This window comes from Lucilia cuprina, chromosome 6, assembly GCF_022045245.1.
Source record: "Lucilia cuprina isolate Lc7/37 chromosome 6, ASM2204524v1, whole genome shotgun sequence".
NCBI lineage: Eukaryota > Metazoa > Arthropoda > Insecta > Diptera > Calliphoridae > Lucilia > Lucilia cuprina.
The window spans coordinates 11808442-11816542 of record NC_060954.1 but is presented as its reverse complement, the minus strand read 5'-3'; the positions used below and the strand labels follow the sequence as shown (position 1 = coordinate 11816542).

General features: G+C 29.0%; 1 non-coding gene across 1 annotated transcript; it reads right to left on the bottom strand.

Moving 5' to 3' along the window:
* Positions 1–7719: 7719 nt before the first annotated feature.
* Trnak-uuu lies at positions 7720–7792 on the bottom strand. The gene has a single exon. It is a non-coding gene; the product is annotated as a tRNA-Lys (tRNA).
* Between the last annotated feature and the right edge of the window lie 309 nt (positions 7793–8101).

Genomic DNA, 8101 nt, shown 5'->3' with positions numbered 1-8101 from the left:
CTATAGTCTAGTCTATAGTCTAGTCTATAGTCTAGTCTATAGTCTAGTCTATAGTCTAGTCTATAGTCTAGTCTATAGTCTAGTCTATAGTCTAGTCTATAGTCTGCAAATAGATAGTTGTAAAAGCTGAAATCTCAGATTGTGACATAATGAAAGTTTTTTTTAGTTTCGATTTTCAGTAATATAATTGAAAAAAAATTTAAATCATTATCATTCCTTTAAATTTAACTTAAAAAAAGAAAAAAAATCTCACTTTTTGTATTTATTCAATCTCTGGAGTAATGAAAAAATAAAACTTCTTAAAATATTGAAATGCTCTGTAGTAGACACCACACATGAACAGAAATTTTATAAACCAATTTACAAGCGCATTCATACATTCGCATAAACAATTTAAAGTATAGACATAATGCCACTTTCACTCTAAAGCAGTGATGGGCAGCAAACACTCCTACAACAGCTATTGTTTTGTCACATAAAGCTTCATCTTCAGATCGTTCATGAAGTAATTGTAACATTACTGCAAAGCTGGTAAACTTATTTTATGAATTACTGAAACGCCCTTAACTGCTCTAGACTAGTGTCCTTTTTTTGAGAGCAGTGACAGCGTTAGCATTGGGACACAATAAAACAGCAGCAACAACCAGTTGCAAAAAAAGGATTCTGTTGCATTTTGTATATGTAAATACAAACACACACATATACATACATCCTCGAAACAACAATATTTACGCATAAAAATTTAAATACAAACAGATTGAAATACTTTTTGTGACTGCTGTAGTTGTTGGTGTTGTTGTTTTTGTTGTTGGAGTAAAGTAAACAAATGAATAAATGAGTGACTGAATGAATAAATGAAATGGGCGAAGGAGACTGGAAAGGAGAGAATAACTGGTTAAATAAACACAATGGGATGGACAATAGATCAGACTATAGATAAAACTATAGATCGTTCTATCGACTAGTCTATAGATCGGACTATAGTCTATAGTTTAGACTATAGACTAGTCTATATAACAGACTATAGACTAGTCAGACTATAGACTAGTTCATAGATCAGACTATAGATTAGTCTATAGATCAGACTATAGACTAGTCTATAGATCAGACTATAGACTAGTCTATAGATCAGACTATAGATTAATATATAGATCAGACTATAGACTACTCTATAGATCAGACTAAAGACTACTCTATACATCAGACTAAAGACTACTCTATAGATCAGACTATAGACTAGTCTATAGATTATGCTATAGAATAGTCTATAGATCGGACTATAGACTAGTCTATAGTTAAGACTATAGATTAGTCTATAGATCAGACTATAGGCTAGTCTATAGATCAGACTATAGACTATTCTATAGATCAGACTATAGACTAGTCTGTACATCAGACTATAGACTATTCTATACATCAGACTATAGACTAGTCTATACATCAGACTATAGTATATTCTATAGATCAGACTAAAGACTACTCTATAGATCAGACTAAAGACTACTCTAAAGATCAGACTATAGACTATTCTATAGATCAGACTATATAGTCTATAGATCAAAATATAGCCTAGTTTAGAGATTAGACTATAGACTATAAACTAGTTTATAGATCAGACTATGATCAAGTCTTTAGATCAGACAAAAGATCAGTTAAAAAACTAGTATATAGATTAGACTATTGATTAAACTATAGACTAGTCTATAGATCAGATTATGGAATAGTCTATAGATCAGACTATAGACTAGTCTATTTATTACGATAAATTATAGACTAGTCTATTGTAATGAATCTTATATTTAAATAATAAGGACTTTAGAGCCATAGTGCATTTATTTTTAGTACAATATCAGATGAGGTTTATATGAGTTTGATTGTTTTTTTGTATTTTGGGTTTGTTCAAAGATGGACAATTTCATATTTTGTTATACTTATTAAAGCACAATTGTTGCTATACATACAGACAAATAAACAAACACACACACATGAACTTACACAAAACAAAATTTTCCTGATAAAGTTGTGAATAACACTACCACTACTTACATACAGATCAACATACAATGAAACAAATGTATACATTTGCAATGCATTTATAAATGCATTTAGAGTTCAGTATTTGTATGTAGTGTGTATGTAGGTATGTGTGTGTGTGTTTGTGTGTATGTATATTCCATATGTATTTTTGTATATGTTTATTTGTAAATGTTCAGTTGTAGAGAAAATATTTAATTGAAATAATTTACTTTATGCTTTTGGGAGTTTTGGGAATTAAATTTGCACTCTTAAATGTACATACACATATACAAATGTGAGTAGGATATGAAATCCATACATACACATACATACACCTATATAATAGTGTTTTGTATGAATATTGAATTGAATTTTAATGTGCCAACCCTCTATTCAGTAAAATTTCTCTCTCTCTTTCTTACTTTTACCATCATAATAATAATATTGAGTTCAATATGTTGTGTTCAATAAATTTATTAATTTATTATATTTACCAGAGGCTCACAAATACTCACGCACACACACATGCAATTATTTCAACATATACCAGTATTTTAAAATACATATGTCACATTTTAAAACACAGCAGAACGTATACGGACATACATACACAAATGCATATGTACATATGTATGCATGTATGTATATTTTTATTCTAAAATATTTTTCACATTTTATGAGTTGAATTTGAAAATTTAAACATTGTTTTTTGTTTTTTTTTTCTTGCCTAGAATTGATTTCATGTTTTTGTCTTTTTTTTCTCGGCCAAATTATTTTAGAAAATTCAATTATAATTTTGGCCATAATTATTAAAACTAACACAAGCCTAGTAAGTACTAACTGTCAAATAATTTATTTATATAAATTATTTAATTGATAGTTGTTAACTGTTTGATAGATGTTAAAGAGAGGTGAGGAAATAAAAAAGATTACAAATTTGGTATAAGTCAATTGGTATATCGAGCGGGGTTATGGAGTAGTCTATAGAACATAATATAGACTATGGGCTTGCTAAGGGCTAGTCTTTATATTAGACTTTTCTATACATTAAACTAATACTAGTCTATATATATAGTCTTTTCTATAGACTTGACTATATGCTAAAATTCAGATTAGTTTGCAAACTAGTCTATAGATTAGACTATAAACTAATCTATAGATCAGACTATAGACTAGTCTATAAAGAAATCCATAGATCAGGCTCTAGATAAGACTTTAGTCAAGTGAATAAATCAGACTATAGACTAGTCTATATATCAGACTATTGGCTAGTCCATAGATCAGACTAAAGACTCGAGAATAGATCACACTATAGACTAGTCTTTAGATCGGAAGTCAATAGATAAGAATATACACTCGTCTCTTAATCGGACCCTATAGCAGTTTATAGATCCGACGTAGACTATTTAATAAATTAGTTTATAAACTGGAGTTTATATTAGTACTGGCTATTGACTAATCTTTGTATTAGACTATTCTACAAATTATAATAAACTATTATTAAAATCTATAGTTCAGACTATAGACCAGTCTATAGTTCAGACTATAGACCGGTTTATAGTCTATAGTTCAGACTATAAACCGGTCTATAGTAGAGACTATAGACTAGTCTATAGTTCAGTCTATAGACTAGTCTATAGTTCAGACTATAGACCAGTTTATAGTTCAGACTAGAGACCGGTCTATAGTAGAGACTATAGACTAGTCTATAGTTCAGTCTATAGACTAGTCTATAGTTCAGACTATAGACCAGTTTATAGTTCAGACTATATACCAGTCTATAGTTCAGAGTGTAGACCAGTCTATAGTTCAGAGTATAGACCAGTCTATTGTTCAGTCTATAGACCTGTCTATAGTTCGGACTATAGACCAGTCTATAATTCAGTATATAGACCAGTATATAGTTCAGACTATAGATCAGTCTATTGTTCAGAATATAGATCAGTCTATAGTTTAGACTATAGACCAGTCTATAGTTCAGATTATACATCGTTCTATAGTTCGGACTGTAGACCAGTTTATAGTTTAGACAATAGACCAGTCTATAGTTCGGACTATAGACCAGTCTATAGTTCGGACTATAGACCAGTTTAAAGTTCGGACTATAGACCAGTCTATAGTTCAGACTTTAGACCGGTCTATGGTTGAGACTATAGACTTGTCTATAGTTCAGATTATAGACTACTCTATAGTTCAGACTATAGACCAGTCTAGTTCAAACCATCCGAATATCTGAATATAGACTAGTAATCGGACCATATAACATAGACTATTCAATCGATGGACTAGTCTATAGGTCAGACTATAGACTAGTCTACAGATCAAACTAATTTCTTGTTCATAGATCAGACTACAGACTAGAGTATAGAATATAGACTAGTATATAGATCAGTCTTTAGATTAGTTCATTTATTTGTAATCAGACTATAGAGTAGTGAATAGAACAGGCTATTGGTCTATAGATCAGTATAGACTAGATTATAAATCGGTCCAAATAACAGTCTTTAGATACGAGTCTATAGGCCGCAATATTGATTAGTATATTGTTTATTGGAGTATAGACTCTCCTTACTAGTCTATAAAACAGGCTATAGGTAAGATGTAAAACTGGTCTATAAATCACACTACATTTTAATCTACAAATCGTATAGTGTTTAGAACGGGCTATATGCTAGTCTATAGTAGACTAATCCATAAATCAGATTGTATATGTGTCTATAGATAAGATTAGTCTTTAGATTACATATCAAACTATATGTTAGGTTATTGAACAGTTCGTAGACTATGTGTACAAATCGTAGTATAGACAAGATCATATATATCGGAATTTGGACCACTCTCTTTACACATAGGACCAAAGACAAGTATATAGATTAAACTTAGACTATATAGAAGCCAATTAATTAAACTTAAGTCTAGTTTAATAGTTTTCAATAAATTGTTCCAAAAAATTTTAACAAGAACATAACTTTTTTTGTTAAGTTATAGCAACAAACTTAATAAAAGAGAATTTTAAAATAATGTTCTTATAACTCAAAATATGATTAAGTTCTTAAAATCTATAAAAAAATGTCCATATTTACACATATATACATCTGAGATTAATTTCGTTTACCATTAGGAATATCTAAACCCTCATAGACATACATATTTATACTTACATATATAAACTGTATAGTGGTTTTAAGGCTAATGGTTTTTAGATGCATTTGTTTGACCATAGTTAAAGCAATACATGGTCCATAATACTATAGATTAAAAGTAATTATGTTCTTATGGAAAATAGTAATTTTCTGTTGATACACTCAATAACTTAAATAAATTCCAAATTTCAATTGGAGTGCTTAAAACTGGTTTTATTCAATAACTAGTATGTACTAACTATTACCAAAATAATCATTAGAGATTAGAGGGTGTTTATTATGGTTATGGAACTAGTTAGTTAACTCAAAAAAATGTTAATTAATTAATATGTATATATGTACATTACCGTATAATGCTGGTAGATTAGATTTAAAGAAATTAATAGACTGTGAACTTGTTCTTACTATAGACTAGATTATTGTTTAGTCTTAAGCACTGTTTATACTTAGATAGGACAAAATACCATTCTATAGATCAGATAAAAGGACATTCTCTAGACTAGTTTATAGATCATTATATAGACAAGTAGAAAGAACATTATATAGATTAGTATGTAGATCATTCTAAAGAATTGAATGATTAACCGTATAGTCTATGGATAATTCAATCTATAATTTTATAGACTAGTCTATAGATCATTCTATAAAATAATCTATAAATCATTCTAAAAACTATTATATAAATGATACAAAATATTATGCAATGGATCGTTTAATGGGCTAGTAGAGGGTTCAATTGAATCATTCAAAAGATCCGTCTGAAGATCATTCTATAGACCAGTCTATAGATCATTCTATAGACCAGTCTCTAGATCATTCTACAAAGTAGTCTATGATATTCTAAAGACTAGTATATAGGTCATTCCATAGACTAGTTTATGGATCACTATATTGACTAGTCTATAGATCATTTTATAAACTAGTCTATAGATCATTTTATATATTAGTGTATTTATCATTGGATATGGTCTATAGATCATTATATGATCATTATATAGATAGATATTTAAAAGATAAATGTAAAGATCATTCTATAGACTAGTATGTTAAGCATTCTATAGACTAGTCTATAGATCATTCGATAGATAAATCTATATATATTCTAAAGAATAATCTTTAGATCAATTTATAGACAAGTGTATAGATCATTCTATAGACTGGTGTATGGGTCATTCTATAGGATATTCTAAAGATCATTCTAAAAACTAGTTAATGGATCATACTATATACTAGTCTAGATCATTCAATAGACCAGTCTGTAGATCATTCTATAGACTAGTTTATAGATCATTATATGGAATAGTCTATAGATCATTATATGGGCTATGGATCATTCTATAGTTTTCTATATATCATTATATAGATAGATATTCTAAAGATTAATATATAGATCATTCTATAGACTAGTGTGTATATCTCTCTACAGATTAGTATATAAAGCATCTTATGGACTAGTTTATAGATCATTCGATAGGTTAGTCTTTCGATATTCTAAAGTCAAATCTTTTGATCATTCTATAGATTGCACACAAATCAATAGTTCAGGCTATAGTTAAGTCTTCTCTTTAGTTTAGACTATAGTCTAGTTTCTACTCAGACGTCAGTCTAGTCTATATTTCAATAGTACGAATAATATATCATACTTAAGTCTATTGTTCGGACTATGAACTGATTTAGACTATATTGTAGTCTTTACTTCAGTCTTTAATTTAGTATTTAATTCAGACCTTCGTCCTGTAATCTATTCTATAGATCTATAGACTTGTATATTGTTCACTATGTAGACTGGTCTATAGTTTAATCCATAGTTCTGACAATTGTTCAGACTGTGAACTGATCTAGACTATATTGTAGTCTTTACTTCAGTCTATAATCTAGTATTTAGTTCAGACCTTCGTCCTGTAATCTATTCTATATATCTATAGACTTGTATATTGTTCACAGTGTAGTATGGCCTATAGTTTAATCCATAGTTCTGACAATAGACTAGTTTATAGATCAGTCTGTAGTCTACTATATAGTTCTAAATATAGTATAGACAAGTCTATAGTATAACAATCTATAGATTTGGTTATGATCCCAATAATTTAGTCTAGTTTAAGTCTATAGTACAGATTATAGACTTTTATATAATTAAGAATATAAACTAGTCCATAGTTCTGTCTATATCTATGATTAGACTATAGTTTAGACTAAAGACTAGTCTATGTTTAAAAAAAACTAATTTAGTCTTTAGCTAAGCTTATGGTCTGTCCTATGGTTCAAAATTCGTTCAGACTATAGTTCAAATCGCTCGTGCCGAGTTCAGACTATAATCTAGTCCATAGTTTTGTCTATGGACTAGTGTATATTGAGAATAGATTGTAATCTACTTTATAGTTAGACTATTGTTCAGACTACAGACTATTCTATGTTAAAAACACTTTTATTACTAAGATAATGATCTGGTCTTTACTTCAGAACCCGTTTAGGCTATAGACTAGTCTATTAGTTTAAAAACTGTAAAGTAATAATTAACTTTAATTCAAAAAATTTAATAAAAAAATAAAAAAAAGTGTTTCGCCCGAGCAGGGACTTGAACCCTGGACCCTTGGATTAAAAGTCCAATGCTCTACCGACTGAGCTACCCGGGCATATGTCTAGCTGCCGTTTAGTTAAACTCACTTCGCACATTATACTAGATGTTTATGAAAACACACTCAAACTCATCGTGCAATTAAACAAATAATACATGAGTAGTTATTGCTGTTTTTTTGTGTTGTATTATTTTATAAACATTTGTAGTTTGTTTGTTTGTTGTTTGTTTTTTTTTTGTTCATAAGATTAAATTGATAACAACAAATTCAATTAACTGGAAATTGATAAAGTTTATTATGTATTAATAATATTAACTTGTTGCTTTTATTTGATTTTAAATTAACATTATTTAAAGAGAGAAAAAA